Source organism: Peromyscus leucopus, chromosome 1, assembly GCF_004664715.2.
Source record: "Peromyscus leucopus breed LL Stock chromosome 1, UCI_PerLeu_2.1, whole genome shotgun sequence".
Taxonomy (NCBI): domain Eukaryota; kingdom Metazoa; phylum Chordata; class Mammalia; order Rodentia; family Cricetidae; genus Peromyscus; species Peromyscus leucopus.
The window spans coordinates 1,708,765-1,725,375 of NC_051063.1; the positions used below are offsets into that span (position 1 = coordinate 1,708,765).

Genomic DNA, 16,611 nt, shown 5'->3' on the forward strand with positions numbered 1-16,611 from the left:
TACACAGCTGTGTGCATCTCTTCTGTTGGCCTCAAGTCCCCCATTTTGAAGTGGAGGCAAGCTCAGTGTGGTGGTGCACTCCTGGAACCCCAGCACTCAGGAGGCCGAGACAGGAGGATGAGCCCAGGGCCAGCCTAGCTAGGAACTGAGAGCCTGACACACACACACACACACACACACACACACACACACACACACACACACATGTCAGACACAGTAAGTGCTTAAAGAAGCTGAAAGGAATCCCTTCCTTCTTGTTCCCTGACAACAGGAGAGAATTCATGAGAGGCAAATTCTATTCTAGAAGCCATTCATATCTAATATTGTTTAAGTTGGTTTGCTTAAGTAATTAATTCAGATCTGGGACTGTGTTGGTGAGATGCCCAGGATTTCAGTGACTGGCTTAGGTGAACATGAAAGATCTTTATGGATGAAAGATAAAATAAAAGCTGGTCTGCTCCAGCTCGTGGTGCCGTGAAGCATATGAGTTCATTCTCAATTGGTAAAATCAGTCAGATTGGTCAGTCATATGAATGGCACAGGCAGATCGCACTGATTCACATATAGCTATTTCCAACATATTCTTGCTCAACAGCACTGACAAGTGCCAGGTTCACCAGCATAGAAGAGAGCTGAGGAGAACTGGTTGGTAAAAGGCCCAACCTACCCCTTGGCGCCTCTCTCTCTCTCTCTCTCTCTCTCTCTCTCTCTCTCTCTCTCTCTCTCTCCCATCTTCCTACAAATATTATCACTCCATCCTTTATGGATGAAGGAGCCTCCATTCTGTGTGTCCTCACTGTCTTTACACAGTCCTCTGTTGTTGGGCAACTGTGAGCTACTGCAGTGAATGGATGTCCAAGGATGGCTGTGGTGTGCTCATGGGGAATCCTTCTGGTAAAAACCCAAGAGCAGCAGAGCAGGTTATATGGAAGAGATTTCTAGGTTTTTCAGAACTTCATGAGTTCACTGAGTGTTTTCAGAGGAACCATTATTTTGCTTTGAAGATTTTTTTTTTTGAAGATTTCTTTCTTTATTTAATTTTTTATGTGTACAGTGTTCTGTCTGCATGTATGCCTTCAGGCCAGATGAGGGCACCAGATCTCATTATGGATGGTTGTGAGCCAACATGTGGTTGCTGGGAATTGAACTCAGGACCTCTGGAAGAGCTGCTAGTGCTCTTAACCTCTGAGCCATCTCTCCAGCCTGAAGATTTATTTTTATTGTGTGTATGAATATCTGCTTGCATAGATGTGTGCATGTCACAGGAGTGCCTGGTGCCCTCAGAAGCCAGAAGAAAGCATTGGACTCCTAGAACTGGAGTTATGGATGGTTGAGAGCTGTTGTGTGGGTGCTGGGGACCAAACCAGGTACCCGCAAAGACAGCAATTGCCCACTTACCCTCTGAGCCATCTCTCCAGACCCTGAACCATTGCATTTATTATGCTTGCTGATATCTGGCCTTCCTTATCTTTAGAGCGGTCCATCTGGCCCTGTTTTCCCATAAGTGCTACTTCATTTATATGTGTTTTTACAAAATGCAACCTTTGTCCATGAGCATTCATTGTATGGGAACAGAAGCACACTCACCTGCCTCCACAGTGCACAGTCACACTCACCTGCCTCCACAGTGCACACAGTCACACTCACCTGCCTCCACACTGCACACAGTCACACTCACCTGCCTCCACAGTGCACACAGTCACACTCACCTGCCTCCACAGTGCACAGTCACACTCACCTGCCTCCGTGGGACAAGGCATTACAGAGCAGGGCACAGTGGGAAGGAATGGATGCTGGAACGCTGACTCTGGGCACAGCTGGGCAGGACATTGGCCCTGGATGCAGTAAGCTCCCTTCAAAGCTGAACTCTACCAGATTCTGGGTCTGTGGTCATTGGAAATTTAACTTCTGGAAAACTAGAATTTCTCATCCTTGAAACTAGAACACTGGAGTTCTGTGAGGATACAAAAACAAAAAAAAGTCTAAGGCACTGATCAAGCAGTACTTTTAGAACATGGTCCACACAAGCCAACAGGACTCTAATGAAGTCACATGATCTAGGCCATCCTCATAGCAGCACAGGGTCAGACAGGGGTCTCAAAATCTAGACCTCTACCTGGTTTCAAGAGAACAGTTAGCCCATGTATCTGAATCACACCGGCTGAGCAATGGCAGAAACCTCCAAACCAAAATGAGAACACGTAGCTCTCTGGTCTCCACTCCCCACACTGGGTCAGTTCATTAGGACAAGATACTATCGAGCAGACACAGATGCCTCCCTGGGAGAAGGGTCTTTCCTATGCATACAACAAGTGCAGCTGAGGTAGAGCTGAACCCTCGTCTGGGGAAGGCGAGCTCATTTGTAAGTGGCTTGTTAAGACGTGCATCATTTTCCTGATCGGTGGTTGCGAGGCTGCAACTTTGAGGACTAATGTGATCCATCATGTTATTATATATTTAGGGGCTTTTGGAAAATACTGTTATTTACTCAACCGACTGCGTACATAGACTATTTAAAGCAGATTTTTGACCCAGTAGACTGCACCAGCTCCATCCATCGTCTCAATGAGCATGTGGGGACTCTTAAATATGCAGATTATTGACACAGTAGACTCTGAGCTCGGCAAATGTGCTCTAGACATTGAAGTCATGGGGGATGATATGTCTCTCCAAAGCATTCTCAATGCAGACCGGCGAATGCAGCCAAGCTCTGTGGCTGAGGTACCTGTAGAGGGAGGAGACTCTGGAACAAGGATTCTGATCTCTAGAAATGGGACTTTCTTCTAAGTATTACTTGGTTCTGCTTGTTTGTGTCTTTCAATATAGAACATGTCAATACCTCTACTGCGTTTCTGGCCATGCTTCAGAGCTTCAGGTTGATGTTTTCTTCTGTGAAGCAGGGTCTTATGAAACCCAGTCTGGCCTTCAACTCTATGTAGATGAGGCTGACCTTGAACTCCTGACCTCGTTGCTTCTACCTCCCAAGCATCAGGAATATAGGCACTGAAAGAATTTTGTTTTATTCTCCCAGGCTAAGAATTTATTCTGGGAACTGGAGAGGTGGCTCAGTAGCTAAGAGCACTTGTTAGCCTCGCACCAGACCTACGTGGGTTTAACACTCAGCACCCACATAGTATCTCACAATCTTCTGGAACGTCAGCTCTGATGCCCTCTTCTGACCTTTCCGGGCACCAGGCACATGTGTGTACTTATACACATAAAATAAATAAATCTAAAAGGAATTTTGAAAATCATTTATTCAGTTTACATTCATACAAATTCAGGTTCTTAACTCACGATGAGTGTTGCTCATCAGAGAGTGGGTGGGTCTTTGATGGCAAGAAACGCATCATTGTTGGAGACTGTATTAGTTTTCTTGTTGCTTTGACAAAACGCCTGGTGAAGGCAGTTTAAGAAAGGAAGAGTTTGTTTTGGCCCATGGTGTGAGGATACAATCTGTCATGATGGCAAGAGCCTGAGGCAGTTGGTCACATGGCGTCCGCAGTCAGGAAGCAAAGAGAGATGAACGCTGGTGCTCAGTTGACTTTCTTCTTAGGACCCCATCCTAAGGAGTGGCACTAGCCAAATCTGGGCTTGGTTTTCCCTCCTAAATTAACTAATCTAGACAATCCCTCACAGACAAGCCTGGAGATTTGTTTCCATGGTGATTATGAATCCCATCCAGCTGACAATCACAATTAGGGCCTGGAACTTGAGAGGAAGCAGGGACCATGTTGGAAGGAGTGTCGCTCAGAAAGGGGTGGGGCCTGTATCTCTGTGAGGATTGGGGAAGGGGGAGAGAATCATCTGCATGATGGCTTGTCAGGCAAATCCACATTAATCACGATCTAGCTCTGAGTCATGAGATCAGATTCACAAGAGTCTGGTAGGTCAAGCTGGGGCACATGCTTATGTTTTAAAAGCAGGAAGGGAGAAGGGAAAGAAAGAAATGGGGAAGTATTCATTTTGTCTCAATATTTTCAGTCTTTTAAATGAATCATCAGGCTGGGTGTGGTGGTGCACACCTTTAGTCACAGCACCTAAGAAGCAGAGGCAGGCAGTTCTCTCCGAGTTCAAGGCCGGCCTGATCTGCATAGTGAGTTCCAAGACAGCCAGGACTACATAAAGAGTCCCTGGCTCAACCCTCCCCCGCAAAAAAAAAATAAAAAAATGAATCATCAGATATTTATCAGATATATTATAAGTGTTTTGTTCAGAGACCATCCAATGTCGTGAAGTTCCATTCCATTAAACTCCCAGAGACTGGACTCTACATGCCGTGGGCTTTTTCCCAGTGAACCTGCATGAGAGTAGGTTTATACAGGCAGCCCTGGTGATGTCACTCAAAATTCAGCTGCAAGCCTTTGGAAAGTGTGAGCTGGGCATAGTCACCCAGACACCGCCTCATCTCCCTCACCTCTGGGATCTAACTCCAGACTCACAGAAACTGAGAGCCTGGTGGTGGTCACCAGAATCTAGGGAGAGTAGTGAGGTGACTGCGAATAAGGAGAGACGGGGGGACAGTGCAGCCTTGACCAAGGAGTCCGTTCTGGTGTTGTGTTGTGCAGCAGGAGAGCGCAGTTAACAGAAATGTGATTGCAGAACACCCGAGACAGGATTTCAAGTGTCCTCTTCATAAGGAAATGAAAAATGCTAAAAGGACTGGGGATAGTAATTCCTGGTTTGATTACTATAAAACGTATCTCTCTGTATGGAAATAACCCATGTATCTCTAGTAAGTATATACATACATATATATGTACTATTATATGCAAGATGTTATCCACAGCCAGGAGTGAGGGAAGGTGCCCTTGCAATGTTAGGGCACAGTGAGGGTGCTGTGCACGGATTTGTTAAAACTGTGAAAGGAGCATCCGGACAAGAGGGTGCACGTGTGACGAGCTCTTTTAGCTGGTTACTTCCTTCGTCGCCGTGACACGGTACCTGACGATAGCATCTTAAGGAGGGAGAAGTTGATTTCAGCTCTTGGTTTGAAGAGTCACAGTCATACTGGTGAGGACGGCCTGGGCAGGAGTGTGAGGGGGCTGGCCCAGTTACATGTGTAGGCAGGAGGCAGAGGGGGGTGTTGTTACTCGGCTTGCCTATCTTTTTCACATTTTCTCTTGGTTTTTTTTAGTCTTTTGTGTGTGTGTATGTGTGTGTGTATATGTGTGTGTCTGTGTATGTGTGTCTGTGTGTGTCTGTATGTGTCTGTGTGTGATGTGCATGTGAGAATGGAGTGTACATGTGTTACAGTGAACATATGGAGGTTAGAGGTGTCAGTCCTCACCTTCTTTTTTTGAGGCAGGGTCCCCTTTGGCGTTGCTGTTTGCTGAATACACCAGCTAGCCCACACACTTCTTGGCATCCTCCTGCTTCTGGTTTCTATCTCGCTGTGGCACTGGTGGGATTAAAGTCACACACTGCTGTGTCTGTCTTTACACTCTGGAGATTCGAACTCAGGTCCTCGTCCTTGCACAGCAAGCACTTTCCCTAGTGACCCACCTCCCCACCCCCCACCCTTCCTGCCCCTCTAGTCCTGGGCCCCAGCCAGTGGATACTGCTTCCTGCGTTCAGAGCCCCTCAGTTAACCTCTCTGGAAATACCTTCACAGATGCATACAGGTTGTGTTTCTATGGTGATTCTAAATTCTATCAAATTGACAGAGAAGATGAACCAGCACACAGGCCATGTGCTGTGTCCCTCAGTTAAGCCACCAGTGGTGTCCTCCCCAGGGCCCTCTCCTGGAGAAGGGCCAGTACCACAAAAGGGAATGTCAGCTCCCTGACCTATGACCTCTCCTATTGGACTGTGCCCTTTAGAAGTCAGGGCAGAGAAGGGAGGACAGGCTTTGAAAAGAATATTCTCAAAGTACTTTTCACCCGAACCTGAAGGGTCTAAAGACCCTGCTGGACATCCCTTTCAATGATTCAGAGAGACAAGGGGGCTGTCCATCTCTCAGAATTTGGGAAATCAGTCCATCCAGCTGCCCAGTGTGGATCCATCCCTGGATTCTGCTGCCTGTGTTACGTAAATTGCCTCATTTGAAAGCTAAACCTAGTTAATTAAGCGCTAAACTCAGTCAGGATTTATTTGGCATAGTTACCAGAGCTGTTAAAACTTCCCTTCCATTACTAACTCTTTGTTTCCTTCTTGTCTTGTAAAAAATATTCAGTCAGATAAGGGCGTTTAAACAAATTCTGAAGAAATGGATTAAGAATAATGCTAGATTAGGGTTTTTTGTTGTTGTTGTTGTTTTTTTTGTTTGTTTGTTTGTTTTTTGTTTTTTCTGCCGTAACTTGAGAGAGTAAATACCTACTGAGAAACTTAGCCTCAGCAGCACTGCTTTTCATAGCTGGATTTCTGTTCCTGTCACTATGACAGGGAGACACATGTGAGACTGTGCCCCACAGAACCTAAATATCAGGACTGCTTTCAGTCAGGAAGCAAGCAGCCTGGATGTGGGGTGCTCCCTGACACTGAAGACGCCCAGGTATCTGCTAATCATCTTCTTGGGGACTGATGCAAGATGAAAGTCCTGAGAGCCTGAACTCGTTGCTCTCCCTGGTCCTTACATTTAATCCCACGTTCAATGAGAGGAATGCAGGGCTGTTTCCAAATGGGTGGGATGGGAAGGAATTCCATTTGGGTGGGCTGCTCTCGATGACCACTAGTGAAGAATGCAGCATGAAAAGGAAGGGTCGGAAGGTCTCCTCTCAGAGTCATGCGTGGCAGGATCAAAGAGTCCCCAAGCCAGCACAGCCTTCCCTGTCCTCGGACTTGGCAACACTCCCCAAAGCGCCTTTTCACCTTGGATTTCTATGACTCGGGAGACAGCAAATACTCCTCACCGAAACACAAGAACCTGCCAGCTCCCTGACAACACCAATTTAGCTTCTGGGAGGCAACGCTGGACTTTCTTCTCTCTTTCTTTCTTCCTTAATGGGAAGTGGTCACAGCCACGAACTTAGCAAAAGATGTGGGTTAAAGTTTGTCCGTTCTTGGCTAATGCAGTTAGACGTTTTCGAGAAAAGGCAACGAGAAGCGATCATTATCCATTATCTGCATGAAATATTTCAGAGAAAGAAGTGGTGTTTGCCAAAAAATAAGAAGACGAAGAAGAGAAGAGCTGTTTGACTTCAGGCCAGGCAAGAGGGAAACAGGATCACCTTCACATTCTGTAGGATGCTGTGTGAGCGACGTTATTTCAAGTAAACTGGAAAAAGCCAGAAGTACAGATGGTACTGGCTCCCCATCCCTTCTGAAGGTCATTCTGGACAATAAGCTGGTGTCTCTTTCCTTGGCACAAAAAAAGATAGGATCCTTCTATTCTTGAAAAGAATGATGGGTGGGTGCATGTGTGTGTGCATTTATACAGCCTTGTGTGGGAGAATGTATAGGAGATAAGTAATGCTATTCTGCCGCAAACAGTTGTTCCAGCTTCAAAGTCAAAGCCTGTGGTTCTCCATTGAATAAGGAAGCATCCATCCTGTTGCAATTTCTCTGCCCCTGTTTTCTTTCACATTTTCTCCCCCAGTTCCTGATTGATGGCCCTCTCCATGTTGAGGATATTCTAAGGATAATGATTTCTAAACTGGAAGCACCAGAAAGCTTCCGAAGTGGCTCCCTTCTCCATGAATATTTTCTCACTCTGCTTTTTTAAATTGTCACTAAGACGCATCCCAATAATAATGCATGCTGGCCTGAAACCTGAGGTAGCAGAATATAAAGTATTTTTTTTTCTCGGAGACCTTCTGCTTCAAGCGTTTGTCACATCTCTCGATGCGGAGCCCGAGGCTCTGAGCAGAGACCTTTTTCTCTTGGATAGCAGGCCGATTTATTTCTTGAGGATTGCAGACATTATCATTATGGGTAACGATCTAATAACTTGCTGCTCTGCATTTGAGCTTCACTTCTACAGAAGTTCCCTGCACTATCCCACTGGTGCCTTATACAAATGACTTCGTATTAAATAGCAAGCCCCACCCTGGAGGAGGCTCTGTTCGTATTTACACACCAACAAAGCTGCCTCATAGTGAATGCAAATGCCATGTGAGTGCCGTCGCTTTGGGATAAGATTTCAGGATAACAGAAAAATGTAGAAGACAACTGATTTCAGCTATCTGTAGGTCAAGTTGAAGATCAGGATTCTCAGTTCTTATAGTGTCTAGTGTGGGGCTGGGAGATTGGAGAAAGTACTATATCTTGAGTATTTTATATGCTTTCTGGGATGAGATACCCTGGCCACCTTACAAACTACACCCTACTATTATTCCTGTTATTGGTGAAGATGTCATCCCTTTGAAAATATCAACACCGGGTGGTGGTGGCATACGCCTTTAATCCCAGCACTCAGGAGGCAGAGACTGACGGATCTTTGTGAGTTCGAGGCCAGCCTGGGCTACAGAGTGAGTTCCAGGACAGGCTCCAAAGCTACACAGAGAAACCCTGTCTCGAAAAACCAAAAAAAAAAAAAAAAAAAAAAAGAAAGAAAGAAAGAAAGACAGAAAAGAAGAGAAAAGAAAAGAAAAGATCAGCACTTTCCCCAGGATCACGTAAGCAAGACGTGGCAGACCTGAACTACAATCAGCCTGGTCCAAGACTGTGCGCCCTTTCACCTGTCCCTTCCTGGACTAGTCTTTCCTGGTCCTTCCTGGGCCTGGGATGGGGCCTGGGGCCTCACGCATGCTAAGCATGCTCTACACTGAGCCTCATCCCAGCTCTCTTTTTACTTTTTATTCAGAGACAGGTTTCTCTAACTTTCCCGTGCTAGCCTTGAATTCACTCTGCAGCTCGTGCTCATCTTCAATGCAAGATCATTCTGCCTCAGCCTTCCAAACAGTTGTGATTACAGGGCCCAGCTTAATAAGCCTTATGTAAGTGATTCTGTGTCTCTTGCCCAGTGTTCCTTGGCAGTGTCCTCTGGCAGCAAGCATTTATGTGTGAATCATTCAACCTTTCCCAAAGCTGGTTCCCACACATCCTTAAGATCTCTACACTGGTGTGGAGACCAGTATTCTGACTATTTCTCAGCTTAGACATTTACATAGTAGAGTCTTGATCATAGAATGCCCTGGAGATAGTCTGAAATGATCCTCATCCTGCAGGTTTTGAGGCAAGCCTAACAGTCTGTATGTCTACTGATGCTGACACAGGGAACGTACTCTGAACTGTGAGAGATCACAGCACATTGGGTCCCTGCTGCTTCTTTGCCCTAAAAAAAAAAAAATAACCTAGAGTCAGGCAGGCTTGGAGTGAGACTGACAGGTAAGGAAACTGGTCAGAAAGTTGGGGAGATGAAGCAGCCCAGGTCTTCCACCTCAGTCTCTCCTGCTCTCCACTCCACATTCAAGGATTGTAAATGAGTGAACCCAGACAGCCTGGTTTCAGCTCTATAGGTGACCAGAACAAAATGCCTAGGGAAGATAGCTCAGTTGGTAATGAACTTCCCTTGCAAGTGTGAGGACTTGAGTTTGGTGATAGATAGATAGATAGATAGATAGATAGATAGATAGATAGATAATAGATAGATAGATGATAGATGACACATAGATAGATGATAGATAGATGGATGATAGATAGATGATAAATAGATAGATGATAGATAGATAGATAGATAGATAGATAGATAGATAGATAGATAGATAAATGATACAGAGTTACATAGATAGATAGATAGATGATAAATAATATATAGATATGATAATGATAGATAGATAGATAGATACATACATACATACATACATACATACATAAATACATACATACATAGACAGATAGATGAATAAATACATAGACAAATAAATAAATAAATGGATAGATAGGTAGATAGATAATTAAATAAATAAATAAAAGCCAGGTGTAGTGGTCCACACTTGGAACCTCAGCATCAGAGAGGCAGAGACAGGCTCACTGGCTGGCCAGCCTAGGGAAATTAGTAATCCCCAAGCCAATGAGAGATGATGTCTAAGCAATGACACCTGAGGTTGATGACATCTTCATATTCACCCGTGCATACAAATAAAGCCTAGGAACTCTTGGCCGTGTGCGAGAGCCTGAGTAGACAGTATGCTTCTCAACATGGCTCAAACTGTACAGCCCCTCAGCGTCTCTCTGTCCAGCCAAATGTCTGCTCCTATTCATCCTTGTGTGTCAGGATTGTTCCTTTTTCCATGTGGCCTACTTTCCCCACTTAGTTACCTGCATTCTTGCAGGGATGTGTGACCTCCCTGTGACCTCTCTCTCCCCATTCTGATGCACTGCATCTGTCAGTAACCCATCTCTTCCCTCTCCTTGGCTTTGGGAAGATCTGCCGGGACAGCAGTCCCTCTGAAACTCACCCAAAGCATCTTGGCTGTGGTAGCAGAGAATAAATATTTTTTTTTTCCAAATGAATAAACAAGGGAAGCATGATGGGCTGGCTAAGGGTCCACTTCCCTGGTGTTAGTCATTTTGGCTAGTGATGAAAATGTGGAGAAAGTCACAATGTACCATGAGAAAACAGGTTCACAGTCTGAAGGCTGGGATGATGGGCCAGGAAGGTACTTCGCATAAATATCCACCCATAACAACACATACCCCATCTGATAGGCATCCATCATGCATGTGAGTTGCTGTAATTCACTGATTAGTTTCCAGGAGAGAGGGTGAGAGAGAGAGAGAGAGAGAGAGAGAATCAGAAAGTTTCTCATTTGTTTCCGCAAAGGTCTTGCGGTCTCAGGATGAGCCTCGCCAGGACTGCACCCCTCTCTCTGCAGTGCTCTCTCAAACAAAGAACTCTACTTGTTTGGTTCTGAGATTCAGATCCAGGAATGAATAAAACCCCACTTTCCCTTTGAGACAGGGTCTCACTATGTAGCCTTGAACTCACAGAGACCCACCTGTCTCTGCTCCCCAAGTGCTGGGATTAAAGGCATATATCACCAAACCTGGGTAAAAGTCACACAAAATAAGACACGGGGCACCCTGCTCTATGGCTTTCCTCCTTATTCCCTTGAGACGGGGTCTCTCAGTGAACCCAGAGCTAGCCTGGCAACCCCACAGTTCTGCCTCCATTTCCCCATAGCGTTAGGGTGACGGGCACACAAGGCCATGTCTGGCGTTTTACAAGAGTGCTGAGGATTTGAACTCAGGTCTTCATACAACAGGCACTCTTCTCCACTGAGCCATCTCCCCAGTTCCACGAACCCTCCTCTTTCAAGGAGTGTGTCTAAGTCACAATTACATGTACCATTGGGGAGGCTCTCTGTGCCTTGAGTGACAGCATGATTGCTGAAAATATCCCTGCTTCCAGAGGTGTCTGAACTTGGATAACTCCTCTAGACTGCAGACAGGCTAAGCCCGATCTTCTAGGACCTGGGTTCTGTGTGCATATCATCTGAGGTGGCAGAGAGTCCTGCAGCCCCTAGCTTCCCCTCATCCTGAAAGAAAAAGCAGATGGGCCCTCCACCCTTCCTCTAGAGGCCCTAGCTCTGGGCTTGGCCACCATCTAAAAGTAGCTCAGATTCCTTGCACACGCGATCCTCTAACTCTCCACTCAGCCTGGCAGCAGGAGTACCACTAATCATGTCTACACTAACAGTCTGCACACCACACTCACCAAACATGACACAGTGGCCTCACCATGTGTCACCTATCAGCGTACCGACTAGGTACCTGGTGTGGAATTGTCCCACCTCTCACATACAGAGAGAGGACTCTTTATGTGACTTTAAGCTGTCACTTAGTGGGACAGACTGGCAAAATGATCATGCCACAGTCAGATGTGTTGTTAAATGAGATCCTGGTCAAATCCTGATTTGCTTTTGAAAATCTGGCTTCCTAAGCTTTACAGTTTTTCTCTGGTTAAAAACTTTGTTTCACCTCCTGTGCCATTTTAAAAATTGTCAGTGTTTTAATCCATGAATTTATTTTTCAAGGCAGCCCTAGAAATGTACTGTAGCAAAGGTCTGATACCTAACATGAGATAACCTGTGAGTTATTTTTGTACATAAACAATTTTTACTGGAGATTTTTAGAACAACCAAAGTAGTCACTTATTTAAAAAGCAGTAGTTCCCTTTTTATTTTTTTAACTTTTAAGATAAGAGAAAATTTCTGAAAACTTAAGGGTTTATTTCTAAATTTACCCACATACTGTTAAAGTAGAAAGAATTCAGTAGATGATCCCCCTCAGATCTATGGAGCACACACACTGAACTGCAATGGAGTTTATCTTCATATGTTAGAGGCAAAATTAGCCCACGGCGTCAGACGGCCTGTGTGTGAATCGTTTTTGAAGCAGGCTGTTCACCCTAAGAGTCTAATTGCTCACGTTCTGCAGTCGTGGTGTCTATTCTTAATCTTCATGCTGAAGTCCAAATCCACACGGCACAAAGTTAGCCAACAAGAAAGCCGGTGGCTCCGTTAGCCGGGACCCACGGTTCCTGGTGTGCTCTTGTCTGCCCGAATAAACTCATAAAGGTGGTTGTGACTCACACCTGAGCGATTTGGAAGGGATGATCGCTGCTCGAGCGAGAGCCAGCCCTATTGCTGAGTAGCCTGAGGTTGCAGAAAAAATAATGTTCTCGCTGTCTGATCTAGTCATCCAATCCTTCCTTCATTCAAACATTTGTGGACAAGATGTGATCATGCCGGAGTGGGACTTGCTGAGAAGAGAAGCAGAGTTTGTGAGGTGGATTGTTGGGGCAGATATTTTAATTCCATGTTCAATGGGAGCCCCCAAGCAATCAGTAGACTGGAGAAAAGGACCATTGTTAGTACAGTGCTGTGGGATGTCTAAGACGTGGGCTCTGATTGAATTTACAGAAAGAAGGGAACCTGGCCGGGAAAAATACCTTTTTGAGAAAGGGCCTTGGCCAAAAGCAGAGAGAACGAACTCCTAGGAGGTGAAATCTGTGACTGCAGAGAACGGGTTACTTGTCAGTTTCATCTTGCTCCTTAGACACACAGGGCAGGGAGGGTGTGGCTACTCAAGGCTAGAGCTGAGAGGCACACAGACACCAGATCCTCCTGGCTCCTAGAGTCAGTCCTAAGAGTTTGCATTTCACTTTAAGTGTACCAAAGCCATTGCCAGAGTTAAAGTGGGAACTTCCTGGCCTGGCTCATTTTGCATAGAATGTGCTAGAAACAGAGCCAGCGAACACCTGTCATTCCAGAACACCAGAAGCTGAGATAAGAGAATTGCAAGTTCAAAGCCAGTCTGGGTTATATACAGAGAATCTGTCTAAAACTGAAGAACGTTCTAGGAGGCTGGGATAAATAGGAGTGAGGAGGCCATCATTCTATCCTAGAGGACGGTAGGGCAGCCCTATCTGAGCAGAGGGAAGCCTGGCAGAGAAATGTTCTCCAAGCCCAGCACTGAGACAAAGAATTAAGAGGGTTGGTTCATTTGCTCACTGTCCTGTGGATGTGAGGTTTCTCTTGGCCAGATTCAAACAACGGTAACACTCGAAATTATAAAATTGGTGGAATTAGAAAATTAGTTTGATCTTCAAGCCAAAAATCCACAAAAGGGTTCTACAGAGTGCTACTCTCCCCTCCCCTCTCACCACCACCTTGGCATAATTGTGATCGTTCCTTTTGCTAAGCAAGTGTTCATAAGAATGAATTTGCCACTCATCTGCTTATAGCCAGATTCACACATGATGCCAACTCATTAAACAATTCACCGATGGCGAGAGAGACAGATCCTCATTATGCACCCCAGTCACCCAAATTCTGGCTGCCTTTCCTTGCTCACCTCCACTGCCGATAGCAAACAAAATCACTTGGATCAAGTGAACAATTTTAAATGTTTAATATTAAAATGTGGTTTCGAGAAACTCCTTGGAACCCTCAGCCATTGTTAAGACACACTCCCTTTGACAGGTGTGCCGGCACATTTTTTTTATGAGGCTTTTCAACGTGTTATTTTATCGGGTGCATGAGATTTAGTCTATTCTGCGGAGGCAAACAGACAAAAAGGGTCTCTCAGCACGAGTTACTCTGCTGTAAAGGTTATAGTAAACATGTCAATGCCTAATTAAGCAGAAAATTTTATCTGTATTGTGGGGGAGGAGTGTGCTGTCTCCGACTTTTCTTCTGGGGAATCCATTTAGAAGGACAAAGTAGATTGTGAGGTTGAATGGGTCCGGGAAGCTCAGCACCAAATGTCAGCAGAAAAAAGGAAAAATGGGAAGAAGCACTACTTCCTGTCCCTTGCTGGAAAATGACTGTATTTGTTGGCAGGTGTGTGTGTGTTTGTGTGTGTGTGTGTGTGTGTGTATGTGTGACATATATGTTGTGTGTATTATATATTATATATATTATGTTGTGTGTATTATAGATATTTATATGTTGTGTGTTATATGTATTCAAATGGTGTGTATGTATGTGAGTGTGTATACATGCTTTTCTTTCTCTCTGTGACCACACTACCCATAAGCATGGTGACAATATGTTATAGCCTGGAGCAGTCATGGGTAATATTGTTTACTTGGTGTTTGTCCCAGAGTCATAACAGCCATTTCCTTTTCAAAAGTGTCTGTATTTATTTCATAAAGTTTGCCTGATTTCACCCACAAACGTGAAATTATTTCACCAAGAGTGGTGGCTCATGCCTACATTACCAGCACTGAGGCAGGGGGATTGTGAGAATTCACAGCCAGCTTGGGACTACAAAGAGACACTCCAAAGAAACAGCAACAGCAATGTGGCCTATCTGATGGCTAAAATATATCTGATTTTTGAAGTATCTTCCATGTCTCAGGAAACTTTTCTCTTTTTATTAAGAAATTAAGAACTTTCTCCATGAACATAATAGTGTAACACCTCTTAAAACCTCGTAAGTTAGTCGTGGCAGAAGAGAGGAGGAGGGTCTGGTCTGATACAGGCATTCGGTTGTTTCAAAATGCAGTTTTCTTGCAAGAAGTGGCCACTTATTAATGGTTGCTTGGCTGGATTGGATAGTTTTCCTTTCCTCCAATCAATTTTTGGCACTAGAGACCAGCAACACCAATTTAATGAAAAATCTGCTTGTCAGCTTGCTGGGAAGCAAAAAAACACCTCACCAATAACAATAAAACAATGAACACAACCATAAAACTTGTGGCCAGACTGAACTTTTACATTTTATCTTGTTTTATGGACTCCTGCCCTCAAAGCCATGGGCCCTTGTCTCAGCCTTCCCACAATCCTCTCTAGCTGTTAGAGATCGACCAAATTTCACTGCTGCCCTGGGAAGATTTTCTTACTCATTAAGTTGTCCGTAGAAAGAAAGGAGAGCGTCCTGCACAAGACAATGAATGCTTTCAACAGACAGAGTGAGTTTTGTGGGGACCCTCAGGATCTGCAATGTTCTTTATGTTTAAGCCTCAGTTTCCAGAACTACCTATAAAATAAATAAATAACAGTACTTACTGTGTGTGGATATTAGATAAAAATGAAAGGACGTGCTTGGAGGCTGGAAAGATGGCTCAGTGGTCACTGCGTAAGCGTGAGGACCAGTGTTTGGAGAAGCAGTACTGCATACAAGCCAGGCAGACCTAACAGCCTGCCTGTCATCCCAGCACTCAGGAGGCAGATACAGGGGAACCACAGAGAAAGCTGGTGAGAGGAACCAGCTGAATGAGCCAGCTCTAGGCTCGTGTGAGAGACCCTGCCTCCGTACATAAGGAGGAAAAGTTCTGAGGAGGACAGCAGCATTAATCTCGAACCTCCACACAGAGCTGCACACATGCCCACACACATGTGAACATGTATGCACACATCAAAATGCATTTGCAGTGATTTACTTGGGTGCTGGGGGAGAATAATTTCTCAATTAAAATTCTTCATCTTCACCAATAGCAACAGCTTTGATAGCCCTGACTACAGCTTCCTTCTTCCTGACCCCCTTGTCTTTGAACTCTCTCTGCTGGCCATGAGTGCAGGGATACCTCCCTTCCAAGCTTTAGTTCTGGTGGAGGAAAGAACAGAAGCTGGGCTAGGGCTTTTGTTTTGTTTTTTTCCCTGCCATCAAGAGGGAGAGCGATGTTTATGAGGAAAACATTACATTAAGATCATGCTAACCTTGCGGATTTGAAGCTGGGTCTCTTTTGCATGGGGACATCTTTGGTTGCATTTTACCCACATGACTCTAAAAGGCCAGGTGGAGAAAATGAACGCACGGGCATAAACAGTCACATTCCCCATCGGCACTGATGGATATTTGTCCATTAATTCTCCTTTGCGCCCGCTCTCTCATGCCTTCATTTTCCCTATGCAATTACTGGCCCTCGGTCCTTTCAGAGGAGGGAAAGCATTCATTCCCCAATAGCATTTTGCATCCACAAATCAACTATATAATTGGCATCTCATGACGGGTACCCACAAATCACGGTGCGTTTGAAATTACAGGAACAAGATCGAGAGAGTATTTTTAGCCGTGTCTGGAAAGGTCTTCATAAACCCGCGTGAGAATAATAGACTAGACCCCAAATCTCGCATTCTAACACCATCCCCATTATTTTAAAATCATTGTATTTGCTGAGCTTACATAATTTTTCAGCCTTTGGTGGGGGATTGTATTTGCATACTCCATGGCCTCTCTCCCAGCAACTCTCTATAAATAAAAAACGTTACAACAGAAAGA

General features: G+C 44.9%; 1 protein-coding gene across 3 annotated transcripts in view; it reads left to right on the forward strand.

Moving 5' to 3' along the window:
* The window catches only part of Tshz2 (teashirt zinc finger homeobox 2), a 454,836-nt gene that overhangs the window by 244,490 nt on the left and 193,735 nt on the right, over window positions 1-16,611 (forward strand). The gene's annotated exons all lie outside the window — the stretch shown is intronic.